Here is a 19,117-nt window from a genome sequence, read left to right as displayed (position 1 = left end):
GTCGCAGCTACAGCCCGATTTGCTGAACGGAATTACACCAAATTTGGCAGAAAGGTAGACCTTGGTTCAGAGTCGTGCCTTTTGCTCAAATGGTGTAAATCCGTTCAGTAGTTCCTGAGAAAATCAAAAGTAAAATTACATATATATCTTGGCGGGGCCTAACCACACATCTCATCGTGAGATCTGATTGGCTGTCAGCACTTCATCCAAGAAGTGTTGGCAGCCATCTTGGCACCAATATACATGATAGCACCTCATTAAAAAGCATTGCAGTTAATAGACGGTTTTAAGACTTTAGTTACATTATAAACTTGTTGATGGTACCATACTAATTTTAGGAATTGTGGTATGTTCTAAGGTGATTTTACCATATGAAAAAGCCTTCTGCTGGGATATCATGAATCATGTTTGAGAAAAAACAATTTTCTCATGCTTTTCCCACAGAGGTTTGGAAGGTGATCTATAAGCTAAACTGAAATCATATTTGCTGTAAATTCTCATTATCTTTCTCAGTCATGTGAGAATGAAGTCTGAAATTCTAGGTAAAACATGTACATCCAACAAGGGCAGAGACTGTCAGTTGATTCCTTTGTGTTCTACTGCAGCTTGCCAGAGTGTTTCAAAGAACAACTAGAGCGCTAACAGTCCTACTTATGACAAAAGTATGGCACACCTGAAGCCATCTTGATTGGAATAAAGTGGTAACACTTAAAACATTTAATTTAAAAAGGAACACAATGAGGGGGTTCATTCTGCCATAGAAAGTATGATTAGTGCTGCAGAAAGAAAAATGAGGGCACATTTTGACTTCTCAAATCCTCTTCTATGTCATTAAAAAATTCTGACATGCAGACTGAAACATGCACTTTGAATACCAGCAGCAGACTTCCCTGGTGAGCAGTAGCTTTACTACAGAGATCTAATGAGCAACTAGAGTGCTAACATTCAGAATTTATGGCAAATGTGTGTCACATCTGAATGCTTTCTTGCTGGAACCAAAGTAAACAAGCATTGAAAATGCAATAGGTCTCGCCCTTGTTTAAGTTAAAGCAATTCTGTTTGTAATTAGGTGGCTTTTTAGCTTTGCTTTTATTAGTGTTTTTCAAACTTTCATGTTCATAACATGCATATGCATGCATATATGTATATGTATATGTATGCATGCATTTATATTTATATAGATATGCAGATTATATATATGTTTATATATGTATGCATGTATATACACATATATATAAATGCATATGCATATATATGTGCATATGTGTGCATGTAGAGCGAGGTAGAGAGAGGTAGAGAGGTAGAGGTGTAGAGGTAGAGGGGTAGAGGTAGAGAGGTAGAGGTAGAGAGGTAGAGGTAGAGAGGTAGAGAGTAGTAGAAAGAGAGGTAGAGAGAGATAGGGAGGTAGAGAGTAGAGAGTGACTAATAGAGTAAAGAGTGAGTAGCAGAGAGTAGTAGAGAGAGTAGCAGAGAGGGAGTAGTAGAGAGTAGTAGAGTGAGTAGAAGAGAGTGAGTAGTAGAGAGTGAGTAGTAGAGAGTAGTAGAGAGTGAATAGTAGAGAGTGAGTAGTAGAGAGTGAGTAGTAGAGAGTAGTAGATAGTAGTAGAGAGTGAGTAGTAGAGATTAGTAGAGAGTGAGTAGTAGAGAGTGAGTAGTAGAGAGTAGTAGAAAGTGAGTAGCAGAGAGAGAGTAGTAGAGAGTAGTAGAGAGTGAGTATTAGAGTGAGTAGTAGAGAGTGGTAGAGAGAGTAGTAGAGAGTGAGTAGTAGAGAGTAGTAGATAGTAGCAGAGAGTGAGTAGTAGAGAGTAGTAGAGAGTGAGTAGTAGAGATTAGTAGAGAGTGAGTAGTAGAGAGTGACTAGTAGAGAGTAGTAGAAAATGAGTAGCAGAGAGAGAGTAGTAGGGAGTAGTAGAGAGTGAGTAATAGAGTGAGTAGTAGCGAGTAGTAGAGAGAGTAGTAGAGAGTGAGAAGTAGAGAGTAGTAGAGAGTGAGTAGTAGACAGTGAGTAGTAGAGCGAGGAGTTGAGTGAGTAGTAGAGAGTGAGTAGTTGAGAGTAGTAGAGAGTAGTTGAGAGAGAGTAGTAGAGAGAGAGTAGTAGAGAGTGAGTAGTAGAGAGTAGTAGAGAGTGAGTGGTAAAGAGTGAGTAGTAGAGAGAGAGTAGTAGAGAGTGAGTAGTAGAGAGTAGTAGAGAGTGAGTAGTAGAGAGTGAGTAGTAGAGAATGAGTAGTAGAGAGATTAGTATATAGTGGTAGAGTAGTAGAGAGTGAGTAGCAGAGAGTAGTGGAGTAGTAGAGAGTGAGTAGTAGAGAGTAGTAGAGAGTGAGTAGTAGAGTGAGTACTAGATAGTAGTAGAGAGCGAGTAGCAGAGAGCAAGTAGTAGAGAGTGTGTAGTAGAGAGTGAGTAGTAGACAGTAGTAAAAAGTGAGTAGTAGAGAGAGTAGTAGAGTGAGAAGTAGAGAGAGTAAGAGACAGTAGTAGAGTAGTAGAGAGTGAGTAGTAGAGTGAGTAGTAGAGAGTAGATGAGAGCGAGTAGTAGAGAGTGAGTAGTGGAGAGTGAGCAGTAGAGAGTAGTAGAAATTGAGTAGTAGAGAGTGAGGAGTAGAGAGTAGTAGAAATTGAGTAGTAGAAAGAGAGTAGTAGAGAGAGAGTAGTAGAGTAACTAGTAGAGAGTGAGTAGTAGAGAGTAGTAGAGAGTAGTAGAGAGTGAGTAGTAGAGAGTAGTAGAGAGTGAGTAGTAGAGTAGTAGGGAGTAGTAGAGAGTGAGTAGTAGAGTGAGTACTAGAGAGCGAGTAGTAAAGAGCAAGCAGTAGAGAGTGTGTAGTAGAGAGTGAGTAGTAGAGAGTAGTAGAGAGTGAGTAGTAGAGAGAGTAGTAGAGAGTGAGTAGTAAAGAGAGTAGTAGAGAGTAGTAGAGTAGTAGAGAGTGAGTAGTAGAGAGCGAGTAGTAGAGAGTGAGTAGTGGAGAGGGAGTAGTAGAGAGTAGTAGAGAGTGAGTAGTAGAGAGTGAGTAGTAGAGCATGAGTAGTAGAGAGTAGTAGAGAGTGAGGAGTAGAGAGAGAGTAGTAGAGAGTAGTAGAGTAGTAGAGAGTGAGTAGTAGAGAGTAGTAGAGAGCGAGTAGTAGAGAGTGATTAGTAGAGAGTGAGTAATAGAGAGTAGTAGAGAGTGAGTAGTGGAGAGTGAGTAGTAGAGAGAGAGTAGTAGAGAGTAGCAGAGAGTGAGTAGTAGAGTAGTAGAAAGTAGTCAGTCAGTGTCGGTCAGTGTCAGTCAGTGACAGTCAGTCAGTCAGTGTCAGTCAGTCAGTGTCAGTCAGTGTCAGTCAATCAGTGTCAGTCAGTGTCAGACAGTGAGTGTCAGTCAATCAGTGTCAGTCAGTGTCAGTCAATCAGTGTCAGTCATTGTCAGTCTGTCAGTTTCAGTAAATCAGTGTCCGTCAGTGTCAGTGTCAGTCAGTGTCAGCCAATCAGTGTCAGTCAGCTTCAATCAATCAGTGTCAGTCGGTCAGTGTCAGCAAGAGCAGCTCTGCTGACCTGGTTCTCTGGCTCTAAAGCAGCTCTGCTGACCTGTTTCTCTCCCTGTAAAGCAGCTCTACTGACCTGGTTTCTCTGGCTCTACAGCAGCTCTGCTGACCTGGTTCTCTGGCTCTAGAGCAGCTCTGCTGACCTGGTTCTTAGGCTCTAGAGCAGCTCTGCTAACCTGGTTCTCTGGCTCTAAAGCAGCTCTGCTGACCTGGTTCTATAACTCTAAAGCAGCACTGCTGACTTGGTTCTCTGTCTCTAGAGCAGCTCTGCTGACCTGGTTCTCTGGCTCTAAAGCAGCTCTGCTTACCTGGTTCTCTGGCTCTAAAGCAGCTCTGCTGGCCTGGTTCTCTGGCTCTAAAGCAGCTCTGCTGACCTGTTTATCTCCCTCTAAAGCACCTCTGCTGACCTGGTTTCTCTGGCTCTACAGCAGCTCTGCTGTCCTGGTTCTCTGGCTCTAGAGCAGCTCTGCTGAACTAGTTCTTATGCTCTAGAGCAGCTCTGCTGACCTGGTTCTCTGGCTCTACAACAGCTCTGCTGACCTGGTTCTCTGGCTCTAAAGCAGCTCTGCTGACCCGGTTCTATGGCTCTAAAGCAGTTCTGCTGCCCTGGTTCTCTGGCTCTAGAGCAGCTCTGCTGACCTGGACCGTTGGCTCTAAAGCAGCTCTGCTGACCTGGTTCTCTTGCTCTAAAGAAGCTCTTCTGACCTGTTTTCTCTGGCTCTACGCGTTACAACAAACAAATGATGGACGGAATGCTGACAATGCAAACATTCTCCCCCAGTCAAGAGATCTGGGTTAGTTCCATCGTTCTTTTGCCCACTACACCACCCCAGTTTAGACATGGCCATATGCAAATCAGTCTTGACCCTGTGCCTCATGGGAACAGTCCAGCCCGAACTGCCAAGCCATGTCTTCCCTGGACCGGAATCAAGCATCCTAGGACCGGTTTCTGGCTATCAGCCGTCATCAGCCAGGATAGCTTGACTCCAGTGGCGTAGTGACGACGGGTCCCACGTCTGGGAATACCCATCCCACTTAGGGCGAAAAGCGTTACAACAAACAAATGATGGACGGAATGCTGACAATGCAAACATTCTCCCCCAGTCAAGAGATCTTTGTTAAATCCATTGTTCTTTTGCCCACTACACCACCCCAGTTTAGACATGGCCATATGCAAATCAGTCTTGACCCTGTGCCTCATGGGAACAGTCCAGCCCGAACTGCCAAGCCATGTCTTCCCTGGACCGGAATCAAGCATCCTAGGACCGGTTTCTGGCTATCAGCCGTCATCATCCAGGATAGCTTGACTCCAGTGGCGTAGTGAGCACGGGTCCCACGTCTGGGAATACCCATCCCACTTAGGGCGAAAAGCGTTACAACAAACAAATGATGGACGGAATGCTGACAATGCAAACATTCTCCCCCAGTCAAGAGATCTGGGTTAAATCCATCGTTCTTTTGCCCACTACACCACCCCAGTTTAGACATGGCCATATGCAAATCAGTCTTGACCCTGTGCCTCATGGGAACAGTCCAGCCCGAACTGCCAAGCCATGTCTTCCCTGGGCCGGAATCAAGCATCCTAGGACCGGTTTCTGGCTATCAGCCGTCATCATCCAGGATAGCTTGACTCCAGTGGCGTAGTGAGCACGGGTCCCACGTCTGGGAATACCCATCCCACTTAGGGCGAAAAGCGTTACAACAAACAAATGATGGACGGAATGCTGACAATGCAAACATTCTCCCCCAGTCAAGAGATCTGGGTTAAATCCATCGTTCTTTTGCCCACTACACCACCCCAGTTTAGACATGGCCATATGCAAATCAGTCTTGACCCTGTGCCTCATGGGAACAGTCCAGCCCGAACTGCCAAGCCATGTCTTCCCTGGACCGGAATCAAGCATCCTAGGACCGGTTTCTGGCTATCAGCCGTCATCAGCCAGGATAGCTTGACTCCAGTGGCGTAGTGAGCACGGGTCCCACGTCTGGGAATACCCATCCCACTTAGGGCGAAAAGCGTTACAACAAACAAATGATGGACGGAATGCTGACAATGCAAACATTCTCCCCCAGTCAAGAGATCTGGGTTAAATCCATCGTTCTTTTGCCCACTACACCACCCCTGTTTAGACATGGCCATATGCAAATCAGTCTTGACCCTGTGCCTCATGGGAACAGTCCAGCCCGAACTGCCAAGCCATGTCTTCCCTGGACCGGAATCAAGCATCCTAGGACCGGTTTCTGGCTATCAGCCGTCATCAGCCGGGATAGCTTGACTCCAGTGGCGTAGTGAGCACGGGTCACACGTCTGGGAATACCCATCCCACTTAGGGCGAAAAGCGTTACAACAAACAAATGATGGATGGAATGCTGACAATACAAACATTCTCCCCCAGTCAAGAGATCTGGGAGTCAAGCTATCCTGGCTGATGACGGCTGATAGCCAGAAACCGGTCCTAGGATGCTTGATTCCGGTCCAGGGAAGACATGGCTTGGCAGTTCGGGCTGGACTGTTCCCATGAGGCACAGGGTCAAGACTAGGGGTGGGCGTAGTTCGCGAAGTAGCACTTCGCGAAGCTACGCAAAGTGAAGTTCGCACTACGCGAGCTACGCGTAGCACTTCGCGAACTGCGTAGTAACATGTTCGCACTGTGCAAGATGTTGTTTTCAATGATTGCACAGTGCGGACAAGCAACCGGCACTGTGCAATCATTGAAAATAGCATCTTGCACAGTGCGAACTGGTAGTTTCTCATCGCGAGCGGTCGCGAGCATACGCGACCCCTCGCAATGAGAAACCTGACCTCCTCGCGTTGGGAATCTCGCCGGGAGGTTTATTTTCCTTGTTCGCGATCGCCAACTTGATGTTGCTGATCGCGAACAAGGAAAAAGTCTCGCCGGGATGTCATTTTGCGTGCTCGCGGTCGCCAACTTGACGTTGAGGACCGCGAGCAAGCAAAAAATGACCGCAGCACTACGCAACACTACGCTACGCGTGTTCGCACTGTGCTACGTGCAGTTCGCGTAGTGCGAAGTAGCGCGAACTTCGCAAACTACGCGAGCGTAGCGTAGTGCTTCGCCCAGGCTTAGTCAAGACTGATTTGCATATGGCCATGTCTAAACTGGGGTGGCGTAGTGGGCAAAAGAACGATGGATTTAACCCAGATCTCTTGACTGGGGGAGAATGTCTGCATTGTCAGCATTCTGTCCATCATTTGTTTGTTGTAACGCTTTTTGCCCTAAGTGGGATGGGTATTCCCAGATGTGGGACCCGTGCTCACTACGCCACTGGAGTCAAGCTATCCTGGCTGATGACGGCTGATAGCCAGAAACCGGTCCTAGGATGCTTGATTCCGGTCCAGGGAAGACATGGCTTGGCAGTTCGGGCTGGACTGTTCCCATGAGGCACAGGGTCAAGACTGATTTGCATATGGCCATGACTAAACTGGGGTGGCGTAGTGGGCAAAAGAACGATGGATTTAACCCAGATCTCTTGACTGGGGGAGAATGTCTGCATTGTCAGCATTCCGTCCATCATTTGTTTGTTGTAACGCTTTTCGCCCTAAGTAGGATGGGTATTCCCAGACGTGGGACCCGTGCTCACTACGCCACTGGAGTCAAGCTATCCTGGCTGATGACGGCTGATAGCCAGAAACCGGTCCTAGGATGCTTGATTCCGGTCCAGGGAAGACATGGCTTGGCAGTTCGGGCTGGACTATTCCCATGAGGCACAGGGTCAAGACTGATTTGCATATGGCCATGTCTAAACTGGGGTGGCGTAGTGGGCAAAAGAACGATGGATTTAACCCAGATCTCTTGACTGGGGAAGAATGTGTATATTGTCAGCATTCCGTCCATCATTTGTTTGTTGTAACGCTTCTCTGGCTCTACAGCAGCTCTGCTGACCTGGTTCTCTGGCTCTAGAGTAGCTCTGCTGACCTGGTTCTCTGGCTCTGAAGCAGCTCTGCTGACCTGGTTCTCTCACTCCAAATCAGCTCTACCGACCTGGTTCTCTGCCTCTAGATCAGCTCTGCTGACCTGGTTCTATGGCTCTAAAGCAGCTCTGCTGACCGGGTTCTCTGGCTCTATGGCAGCTCTGCTGACATGCTTCTCTGGCTCTAAAGCAGCTCTGCTGACCTGGTTCTCTCCCTCTAAAGTAGCTCTGCTGACCTGGTTTTTGTGGCTATAGAGCAGCTCTGCTGACCTGGTTCTCTGGCTCTAAAGCAGCTATACTGACCTGGTTCTGTCCCTCTAATGCAGCTCTGCTGACCTGCTCCTGTCCCTCTATAGAGCTCTGCTGACCTCATTCTCTGGCTCTAAAGCAGTTCTGCTGACCTGGTTCTTAGGCTCTAGAGCAGCTCTGCTGACCTGGTTCTCTGGCTCTAAAGCAGCTCTGCTGACCTGGTTCTATAACTCTAAAGCAGCTCTGCTGACTTGGTTCTCTGTCTCAAGAGCAGTTCTGCTGACCTGGTTCTCTGCCTCTAGAGCAGCTCTGCTGACCTGGTTCTATGGCTCTAAAGCAGCTCTGCTGACCTGGTTCTCTGGCTCTAGAGCAGCTCTGCTGACCTGGTTCTCTGGCTCTAAAGCAGTTCTGCTGACCTGGTTCTCTCCCTCTAAAGCAGCTCTGCTGACCTGGTTTCTCTGGCTCTGCAGCAGCTCTACTGACCTGGTTCTTGGCCTCTATAGCAGCTCTGCTGACCTGGGTCTCTGGCTCTAGAGCAGCTCTGCTGACCTGGGTCTCTGGTTCTAGAGAAGCTCTGCTGACCTGCTTCTTAGGCTCTAGAGCAGCTCTGCTGATCTGGTTCTCTGGCTCTACAATGGCTCTGCTGACCTGGTTTCTCTAGCTCTACAGCAGCTCTGCTGACCTGGTTCTCTGCACTCACGATGCACGCACCCGACTTCGCGAAAATATATTTAAAAATATTATAAGTTTATTATAAGTACAAATAATTTACTTTTATGAATATCTTAGATAATCTCTTGCCCTAATATGTATATTAAAGACACATACATATCATTTGGAACAGAATTTTTTTTTGCGGGAGTCGCGCACCCAGCGCGCCCCAGCACGTATATAACGTCACGCGGGACCCACAACCGCGCAAGCATCTCATACCGTAATGCGCATGTGTCGCGAATGCATGGGAGCAGGAGTCGCGGACTGGTCGCATACCAAGGGCGCACATCACGTAATATTAAATGTATATGATGTAACTGAAAAACACGCAGCCGCCGCACAACGTACGCGGATCCTTCACGACTTTTCTAAAATGGCAGCTAGAATGAGTGCACCCACCGTGATGTGTACGCTTTGAGTTCGTGACTCCGAAATTTTTTTATTATTTTTTTTTAAAGAAAATAATATCAATATATTAAAATTAAAAATGAAAGCAAGAAAATTAAACAATATTTCAGTTTGAATTTTTTAAAAAAAAATTTGTTGCAATTTTAAGATAAATATATAATGTTATTTAATGAATAAAATATGTATAAATAAACAGCTAATACATGTAGAAAATCAGTACAAACAAACAGGTATAACTACTATCACACTTAAAAATTAGCATTTAAAAAACCTTTGAAATTCACTGAAAAAAAACATAGGTTTCAGAGACGTTATAGTTAGAAATTAGCATTTTAAAAAGATTTGAAATTCACTGAAAAAAACCATAGGTTTCAGAGACGCTATAGTTAGAAATTAGCATTTAAAAAACCCTAGAAATTTACAGAAAAAAACATAGGTTTCAGGGGCCATTTCACTCGTACAAAACCATAGCAATTCCTCCGTTATGGTTAGTTCTGCTAACTATAACTCGCGCGCCCACAATGCACTGCTGATGATGTCACATATTGCATCATTCATGACATGGTCAGTGACATCACTGATGACATCACTGATGACATCTCAAATGACATTACTGATGACATCATCCACGTGACAATCTGATACAACTCATCATACACTGGTATAACCTTTCATCACTCACTGTAAAATACAGAGTACCATATTTGAAACCATTGAGACACCAATACCAGTTACTACATACCCACTCACTGATTCCTAAGTCTACACACACAACTACCCATTCACAAACAGAATTATTTATACATGCAGTCACTAATTAATAGAACACTATCAAATGTACTTATACACATATATAGACATTGACACATCAGCAGTCTACTTAGTCAGTTATGCAGTCATCCTACTCAATCATGAAAAAAATGTATCACACTTACATTTACTCACTTACACAATTATCCAACAACACCTCATTTATTCAAACACATAGTAACTCATAGATAATATGTTAAATAATCACCATTACAATTATACACTCATTCATATAGTTACTCTCACAATCACTGACTCTTACACATACTTATTTATATACACTAACTCTCACATACAATGCCTTTTATTTTTTTACTTTGTTGAAGATGTACAACTAAAACAAATATTCGCTCACCAACACACAAATAAATACACTGTCACCCAAACAACTGTTGCCACATGCACACTTAAACCTATACACCTAGTCAATCAACCATTCACACATCTATGCATAGAGTTACACACATCCCATCCAACCACACACAAACTCAGTGTCCCATACAAATACTCACCCAACTAATCAATAACTAATATACACACTCATGAGGTTAGTGACCAACTGATACAGCATGTTATACGACAACAGAGTTAGTGCTGCACACATTCATATAGTTTAGTTACTAAGCCATGTATTAAGTGAGACACTTTTAATTACTCACTTAAAGAGACAGTCAGACAGCTACTAAATCCTCCATCCAGACAGTTATATATCCACTCAATCTTATATATATATATATATAATACATATTTAAATTTCAAACTAAACCACATTCACTGGATGATGTCATCAGTGATGTCATCAGCGATGTCATTTGAGATGTCATCAGTGATGTCACTGACCATGCCATGAATGATGCAATATGTGACATCATCAGCAGTGCATTGAGGGCGCGCGAGTTATAGTTAGCAGAACTAACTATAACGGAGGAATTTCTATGGTTTTGTTTGAGTGAAATGGCCCCTGAAATCTATGATTTTTTCTGTAAATCTCTAAGGTTTTTTAAATGCTAATTTCTAACTATAGCATCTCTGAAACCTATGGTTTTTTCAGTGAATTTCAAAGCTTTTTTAAATGCTAATTTCTAACTATAACGTCTCTGAAACCTATGTTTTTTTCAGTGAATATATATATATATTTATACTCAAAGGGGCCTCATTTGTATTCCTTTAAATCCCTGATTGTAGTGACAGCACCCACCAAAAAATGCATTTTGTCACCAGCCAGGACTTGCACAAGGGGATTGAGGGGGATTCCCCTTCGAGATTACAGCCTGAAGAGTTCATTTTATAATCCCTAATTTGTTGCTGTATAACAAAGGTGTTTTCAGAAGCTCTAGCCCTTTGGATTAGGGACCACTCAACACTTTTAAAAAGGGGAATATGCAGGGGGCTCAGGGTCACAAAAAGCATAACTTCAATTGATAGATGTACAATAAATTGGGGACATAGTGCTAAACAGAGATACCTGGAGATACAATATTTTAACAGTTGTTTTATTCAATTGCAATTTATTTCTAGAGATCCAACATTATTCATTGGCTTTTGCTTTGGAGACAGAATATCAAGAAAAGATAATCATAAGAACCTAGGCAAAATGATTTCAAGTAAAAGCAGGATTTAGATCAGGTGTTACATGCATATCAACCATATGCTTTTAGAAATGACACAAACTTTCAATTGTTTATTGTATGTGAAACAATTCTATGTCTGTGGTGGCCTTGATAGAGTGTTCCACATTTCTACCCATGAGCATCAACTGTTCTTCCTAACTTTACTGAGAAATATAATATCCTTTGTCCATCATAAAGACTACAAGGTACGGTGGCGGGTAACCAAGTTTGTCATAATTCAAGCCTTTTAGAGTGATCTTTGTTGATAAAACTCTCAGTTTTCAACTTAAAATGGGAGCCAATGGCAGTCAGAGCAGCCTTTTTTTACTCTTGGTTTAACATGCTCCTAACATTCTAGGCAATACATTGTGTGTGGTTCAAACAAGTTGTAATTTGTTCATACCCTCTTTTGTGAACTTTAGTTTATTGAAATTCATTAACCACATTGCACAATTGCTGCTCGTATTGCATCATAGTTGCTGATGGGTTAGGCTACGGAAGATTGTACAAAGCAATCTATGTTCAAAGTTTGAAATTAGAAGCATAAAGTATGAAACACAATGCCTGAAATATTGCAGTCCCCCCAAGCAAAGATTCTTCTCAGCCAGGCTTTTCATGGCAGTTTCTCTTCCATGAAAACCCTAGCGGAGAGGAAACAAAGGGGGACCCACAGGGTCTCCTTGTGTCTCATACGCTGTGGATGCACACAGGGTGACATAACGAATGACCCCCTATGTGAATGCGCATATGTTTCAGCATGGTATGGACTTTTCAGTCCATGCCATGCTGGAACTGTTTTTGACGTTCTCATGGTAGTGCTCAATTTAAAAACATACAACCACTCACTGAACCACACACCTACTAACACACTCACTCAAACACCCACTTATATACCCTCACAACCACTCACACATCTACTCACACAGCCATAGAACCATTCAGACACTCACTCATCCACAAAACCACTCACCAACCCACTCACAGACCCACATAGCCATTCACACAGCCAGTCAAAGCTTTGAGGCTCCCCCTGAGGTCCCAAAGATCATAAGGGAGCAGAATGAGGCAGAATAAAGGTCAGCAATGAGACAAAAAAGAAAGAATAATGGTCAGAAATGAGCAGGAAGAGGCAAAATAAAGGCATGAAATGAGCAAAAAGAGGCAAAATAAAGGTGGGAAATCAGTAGCAAGAGTCAAAATAAAGGTCAGAAATTAGTTGAAAGAGGCGGAGTAAAGATGAGAATCGAGCAGAAAGAGGCAAACTAAAATAAAATTGGAAAAAATATTGAAATTCACTGAAAAAAACAAAGGTTACAGAGATGTTATAGTTAGGAAATAGAATTTAAAAAACAAAAGTTACAGTGACATTATAGTTGGGAAATCGAATTTAAATAAACCTTAGAAATTCACTACTATATTCACCTATATAGCCACTCACACACCCATACAGCATCTCACCACAGCCACTCACTCACCCATACAACCACTCACACACTCACACACACACACCCACACAACCACTTACATATTCATTCACACTTACATACAAGCACTCCCACATCTGCTCACTCACCCATACAGCCAGTCACACAGAGACAGACTCTCCAATACAACCACTCACATACCAAATTGCTTAACTTAACACTCACTCACTTACACATACAGCCACTTACACACCCAGTCACTCCCTCATACAGACAATCTGACACCCACTCACTTACAGTCACCCACCCAATAATCTACCCATGCAGCCACTCACATAGCCATTCACTCATCCATACAGCCACTGACACACCTACCCACTCACAAATTCAGCTACTCACACAGCCATTCAGACAGCTACTTATTCACCCATTTATTCACACAAACAGCCACTCACTCACTTATACAGCCACTCAGTCACCCACTCACACACGGATAGACACAGTCACACAGTCACTCACACAATATTTGGTAGAAATAGTATCACTGAATTAGTTGTGCTCCTAGTATACTTATTTAGCTTTTGAAGTAGGTTACTATATATGTTTAATTATCACAAACTCTAAGTAAAAATGTACACTCACTGGATGATGTCATCAGTGACGTTATTTGAGATGCCATGTGTGATATCATCAATGATGTTACTGACCATGTAGTGAGTGATGTAATATGTGAGGTCATAAGCAGTGCATTGGGGGGGCATACACTATAGTTAGCTGAGGTAACTATAACTTCTGAGTTTCACTGGTTTTGTATGAGTGAAATGTGGGCCTAACTATAACATCCCTGTAACCGTTGTTTTTTCCGTGAGTATATTTATATATATAGGCCAATTAGTTAGTTAAGTACACACTGTTGACTTCTGTCTGTGACATTTAAGGTATGAGTTCAAATTTTGATAGAGCCTGCACATCCTTTTATTCTTCATGTACTACTGAATATTGACACCAGTAATATTGTGGCATACTAATTAAGGGTGGGCGGTATTTGCATAGTTGCACTACGTAAATTATCGCAAAAGTGTAAAAAATCTCCATGAGAACGGGGAACTTTCGCGAAGACGCGTAATTGCTTGTCCCGCCCGTTCGCGATGTGTTTTTGCATGCTCGCGGGGAAATATATCGCTAACTTGGCCATGCGGTCGCTAATGGGCACAGCCATCTTGTTTTTCACTTGTCCTGCCCGCTCGCAATGTTTATTTCCTCTTCCGGGTCGCGTATTGCAAGCTCCCGCCTGTTCGCGAGGAGTATTCCCTGTTCGGGAATGCGTATTACGTGTTAGCAATGCTTTGTGCATGCACGCGGGGGAAATATCGCACGAATTTGCCTACGTGGTCGCAATGGGCACGGCCATCTTGTTTTTCATTCTATTGCTATGGTTCTGGGCCTGCTTTTCTATCCTCCCTCTATCTTTGCAATCCTTTGCTTCTGTACACTTTTTTAAAAATCTTTTTAATTTATTATCTATTTCTCTATATTTTCCTGATTCTATATTTTTACTTTTTTTCTACTTTTTGTGACTTTTTTTTACTGCTTTTTCACTCTTTTTCTATAACTTGCTTTTTTCATTTCTTTTACCTACTTTTCAAATTCATCCTTTTTCTTTTTGCCCCCCCCCCCCAAGTCCCAGAACCATGCCAAGGATGGGGGAAGTCGAAGGGCAAGCCTGCTCTCAGTCGTGACCGCCTTCCCTATGGAAGGCGGCGCCCAAAAGGAGTGTAGCAACGGGCCATATTTGGTGAGGCGGAAGTGGCTACACTTGTTTTTTTTGTGCAGCGCCACCTCCCCTTAACCCTAGCAGCAGGCGGCAGGCCTGGGTCCAGGTACGGGCTCCGGGAGCATTTGCAACAGTGGGGAAAGTTGCGCCGGGCAGTGTTTTGCTGCTCTGGTGTCCTGTACAACAATAACCAGCTGACGCACCGGTGGTCCGATATCCTGGACCGGGAGCAGGACCTGATGGACCTGCTAGGAGTAGAGTTCATGGGGCTTGGTGAGTAGCTATTTAATATTACTACTTTGTGTTCTACTGCTCTGTGTTATATATTGCGAATATATTATTTTTCCGACCAGCAAGAATGCTGCTGCTTACATTGCAGGTAAATTACGTTTAAAAATCTTCTGTGATTGTTATGACACAGGTGCTCGGCGCTACTAATCTTACTTGTTTGAAACTTTGCGTTAGTTTGGCCTGATTATGTAAGAGTTTACTTTAGAGAACTTAAGTTAGATAATGCTAGAGAGACTCTAGTCCTTCCTTTGTCCTCCTGCCACTAAGAAGAGATAGTGGTGGATTGATAGGTTTAGATACTTATTAGTATTAGTTGGTAATTTTTAAGTGGTCTGCGTGATGCATCCTCTGTCACGTCACGTGCTGCTGAGTGCTGCTTATCCCAGTCCTTAGTAGAACCTTTTGTAGTTTGTTTAGTGAGTGTTAATAGGCTTATCATCACTAGCAGAACATCAGCAGCAACCAACCAACAATTTGGTGTATGCAAAAATGTATGCTTGTGTCCTCCATCTATGCATTTTTGAGGTCTAAAAGTAATAGAAATGCAGACTTAGTGAACAATTGGCCTGTCTGGAATAGGTACGCTAGGTCAGGTGGTGCCTACTTAGGCTTACTAGACGGTCTGTGAATCTTGCAATACTACTAGTTGATCAGATTAGATAGGTCAATTTTATTGCAATTGTTGTTCACAAAAATGTTTTTGGGAGCGTATTTTAAAATATTTTGTTTCACATCAAACATTAATTTTTGTCTCTTTCTTTATTAAATCTTACATGATCATCAGCACCCAGGGGCAAGAAGACAGGGACGGAGTCGGTGGAACCTGAACAACATGCCTCCCAGGGCAAGGACCACTCCTCTACCGAGGCCTCTGCAGCTGGCCCCAGGAAGTTCTCCAGTGGTTAATATTAATAATTATATTTCCCTAACTTTCCTGCACCTTATTTTTTCTGAACTAATATTTCGGTTTCCTAATTATATTTTTTACAAATTCTTCTTTGATCTAGACTATATGTTTCTAAATTCTTGTTATCCCTGCCTCTAACTGCCTCTGCTATGACTCTCTGTACTACTACTATTAGTCTGTCTGTAGCTAAGCTTGCCCAGTTGGTCACTCTTTATTTAAAAGGTTTTAAATAAAACTCAGATTCACCAATAGCTCTTGCCATTGAGTCCAGTTCTTTGGGTTGTTGTTTTCAACTACTTCTAGTCTTCTTAATCTTGAGGCTTTTCGACAATTCCCACCAACAAAATGCCCAACCAGATTTTATTATTTTTTATAGGATAGGGCATACTACACCTGTTGTAGGGATTCTGTACATACAGAACTTTGCACAAGAAAATAAGACGTTGGGGATGAGAGGTTGGACCTTCTTCACACCTCAATCAGAACCCACCACAATCCCCTGACCGACTAGTTAGTATAGGGTCTCATTAGCTCTCCAAACCCCCCCAAGATACCCAATGAATAGACAACCCAGAACATAACACTCCTGACCTCTCAGTCGCGATGGAATGAACACCCTTTTGCTCACTCACTTGGGTAAGTCCACACCAAATACCACCGAGTCTATGTAAGTTCAAAAGGTTTATTTTCAACTGACAAGCTCTGTACGTTGTTCTATAATGCAGCACCAACAGCAAAATGCATAAGATTAAAACAATAAACATTGTTACACCCAGTTACACTTACAACTACAAGTCCATAGAAGACAAAAGGCGAAGTCATGATAACTGAACAGTGGTGGAAGAACCACCCTCCCCTTGGTAGGAATATAGTTTATATACAATTATAAATGAAGATCTCTGAGTGAATTCTGGGGACCCCTCACCTTAGACGAACCTAGTACTGGGTACATCATAAGCACTGCAAAGAACTGGTTCGTAGAAGGGAACCTTCCGTCCGTTATGAGAAAAATGGTGCGCGTTAGTATATTGCAAGCATTTCTCAGTCGTGCCAAAAAGTGTAGCATTTTTATGGATACACAATATGGACTTACACCAGAACTCCATAACAAATTAGCTTGTTTTTTGACCTTGTACGCAGCGCTCAGACAGTAGCAGTGTGAGCTCATGTGGGTTCAAAGGCATCTTACATAACAAACTGTGAGGTAACGTGCGCAAAAATAAAAGACACAAAACTAAAATGGTTGCATGGCTCGAGCTAACTTAGCAAAGACTAGAATGACCCTAGGGACCATATAACACTACTAGTGTCTGCTCTACTACCTGATTTGTACTAGTGATGTATGTTGTATATGTATGTATTCACTTTTTTTTCAATCTTGCTAGTGAAAAATAGGGGTAGGTGTATATGGCATCTAAAAAATGTGTAATGTTTTTTCTAGGTGTACTACCGGCCACCAGTCCCCGGGCCAGCGGCGAAGGTGACGCGGCCGCTGAGGGTGCAGGAGGAGATGCAGCAGTTGCAGGAGGAGCTGCAGGGGGTTAGCCAGCAGCAGTGGTGGGCGGTGGTAAGTTATATTCCCCATCCTTACTTATTGACATTACACTTGCTGCAAGGGTGTACTGCATACTGTACTGTGTTGAGACTTATTAGGTAAGAATTTATTGTGAACGGTTGAAGAAGACACCCTTCACTTAGCATTAGCAATAGCATTAGCTGTGGGAGTATACTGTAGAGTAGCCAATGGCCTCTTCTATCTGACTTCAACTCAGCTGTGAAAGTTTTTTGGAGAAGACTAAAAGTCAGATCAGATGACCTTGATGAATAGGTTGAACAAAAAGGGAAAGAAGGGTGGAAGGAGGAAGGACGGGCGAGATTTAATATTTATGACTGGCAGAGAAGGATACATGGGATGCATGCATGCATAGGTGGCTGATAGGAATCAGATGCATTGGTGGTCGAATGCCCGAAAATCCCATAAATGTTAGAGGCCGAGGAAGTGGGAGGATAGATACATACCACAAATGTTATGTACTGTGCTTGCTAGTGCTACTGTGCCACTATGTGTAGAATTAATTTGTCTCACTGCTTTGCTAAGAGTATATTTTACAATAGGCTTGTTTATTCTTCTTGATATAGCTACTCCTTCCAAAGGGAAACCAGACAGGAAGGAGTTGGCAGCCAAGGCCTGGTGCCGGAAGCTGGAGGCTATACAAACAGATTACCGGTGGCTGGTGGTTCGGGCGGAGGAGGAGGAGGACACGGCAGCAGCTGCAGCCTCCTCCAATGCTCCGGGCCCCAGCCAACCCCCTCCAGTATTTCTGTGCCATCGTTTGGCCGCCACCGCACTGCATTTAATAGCACTGCTGCCCCCCCCCATGGATGCAATTGCCAAGCGCCAGATGGACCGCCTAGAGGAGCGCATTCGTGTCCTGGAGAGACGAGACTGCAGATGAACAGACCCTGTTGATTGACCCTTTTTATTGCTTATTTTGGTGGGTGGGAATCGGGCGTTGGGGTTTTCACTTTTTTAATTGGACATTTAATTTGTTGGACTTTTTCGTTCCCGACAATGGACATTGGTTGAGGTTAGGGAGAGGGGTGGGTCAGGTGTTGTTGTGGGATTTTTTAAATAGTTTACTTTTGGGGGGGATTAAATTATATTTTTATACTTTACATACGATGTTGCTAATGTTTTGTGGGTGGGGTTACAGTTTTATGTCACACTGTTTCCTTGATGCTGCAGGGCCACAGACAGTGTTTAATTTAAATAATTGTCTGACTTTGGAAGACACAAACAGATAGATGCGGTACCCCTCACTGAGTGACTTGTCCTAGTAGTACTGTCAGTCTCTCCTCCTAGTCTATGCATTCTGCAACTGGACTCAAGGGGTGCGTGAACTAATGAAAAATGTTCCATTAATAATTATGCCTCCCTCAAACTTCTTCTCTTACCTGTGCTTGATGTTTAACTTAGGCACAGCAATGTCTGCATGGTGATGATGATGATGATGATGGTTTGGTTTGTTTCCCAACATGCCATGGTTGTGGTGGTAGTATTAGACACTGGCAGTAGCATTTGGAAAAAAAGAAAAGGAGACAGTCAGTTGCCTGAGAGAGACTGTGGGAGGAGTAGTAGAACGAAGTACAGTACAGAAATTACTACCAAACAATAATATGCCAAAAATACAATAAAACATAATGGTGGCTGGGATAGCCTAGTACAACAACTTAGAAACTGTAGTTGTGTCGAGTCACTCAATGAGGCCTACACTCGACACAAGCCTAACCTTTAGTGCTGTGTAGGAGGATGACAAATCTAATCGATGCGGGCAATTAATGATGATGGATTAGGTTCCTTTGAATATACTGATCATGGGTGGGCAAGCAGAAGAAGATCCTCGCCCTGCCTTGAAATTGAATTAGTGTTGCTTTCGCCACATCCGCCCCAGCAAGCATGTGAACAATTATTGGTGTACAT

This window comes from Triturus cristatus, chromosome 11 (assembly GCF_964204655.1).
Source record: "Triturus cristatus chromosome 11, aTriCri1.1, whole genome shotgun sequence".
NCBI lineage: Eukaryota > Metazoa > Chordata > Amphibia > Caudata > Salamandridae > Triturus > Triturus cristatus.
The sequence above is the reverse complement of the archived record's forward strand: the minus strand, read 5'-3'. Positions refer to the sequence as shown.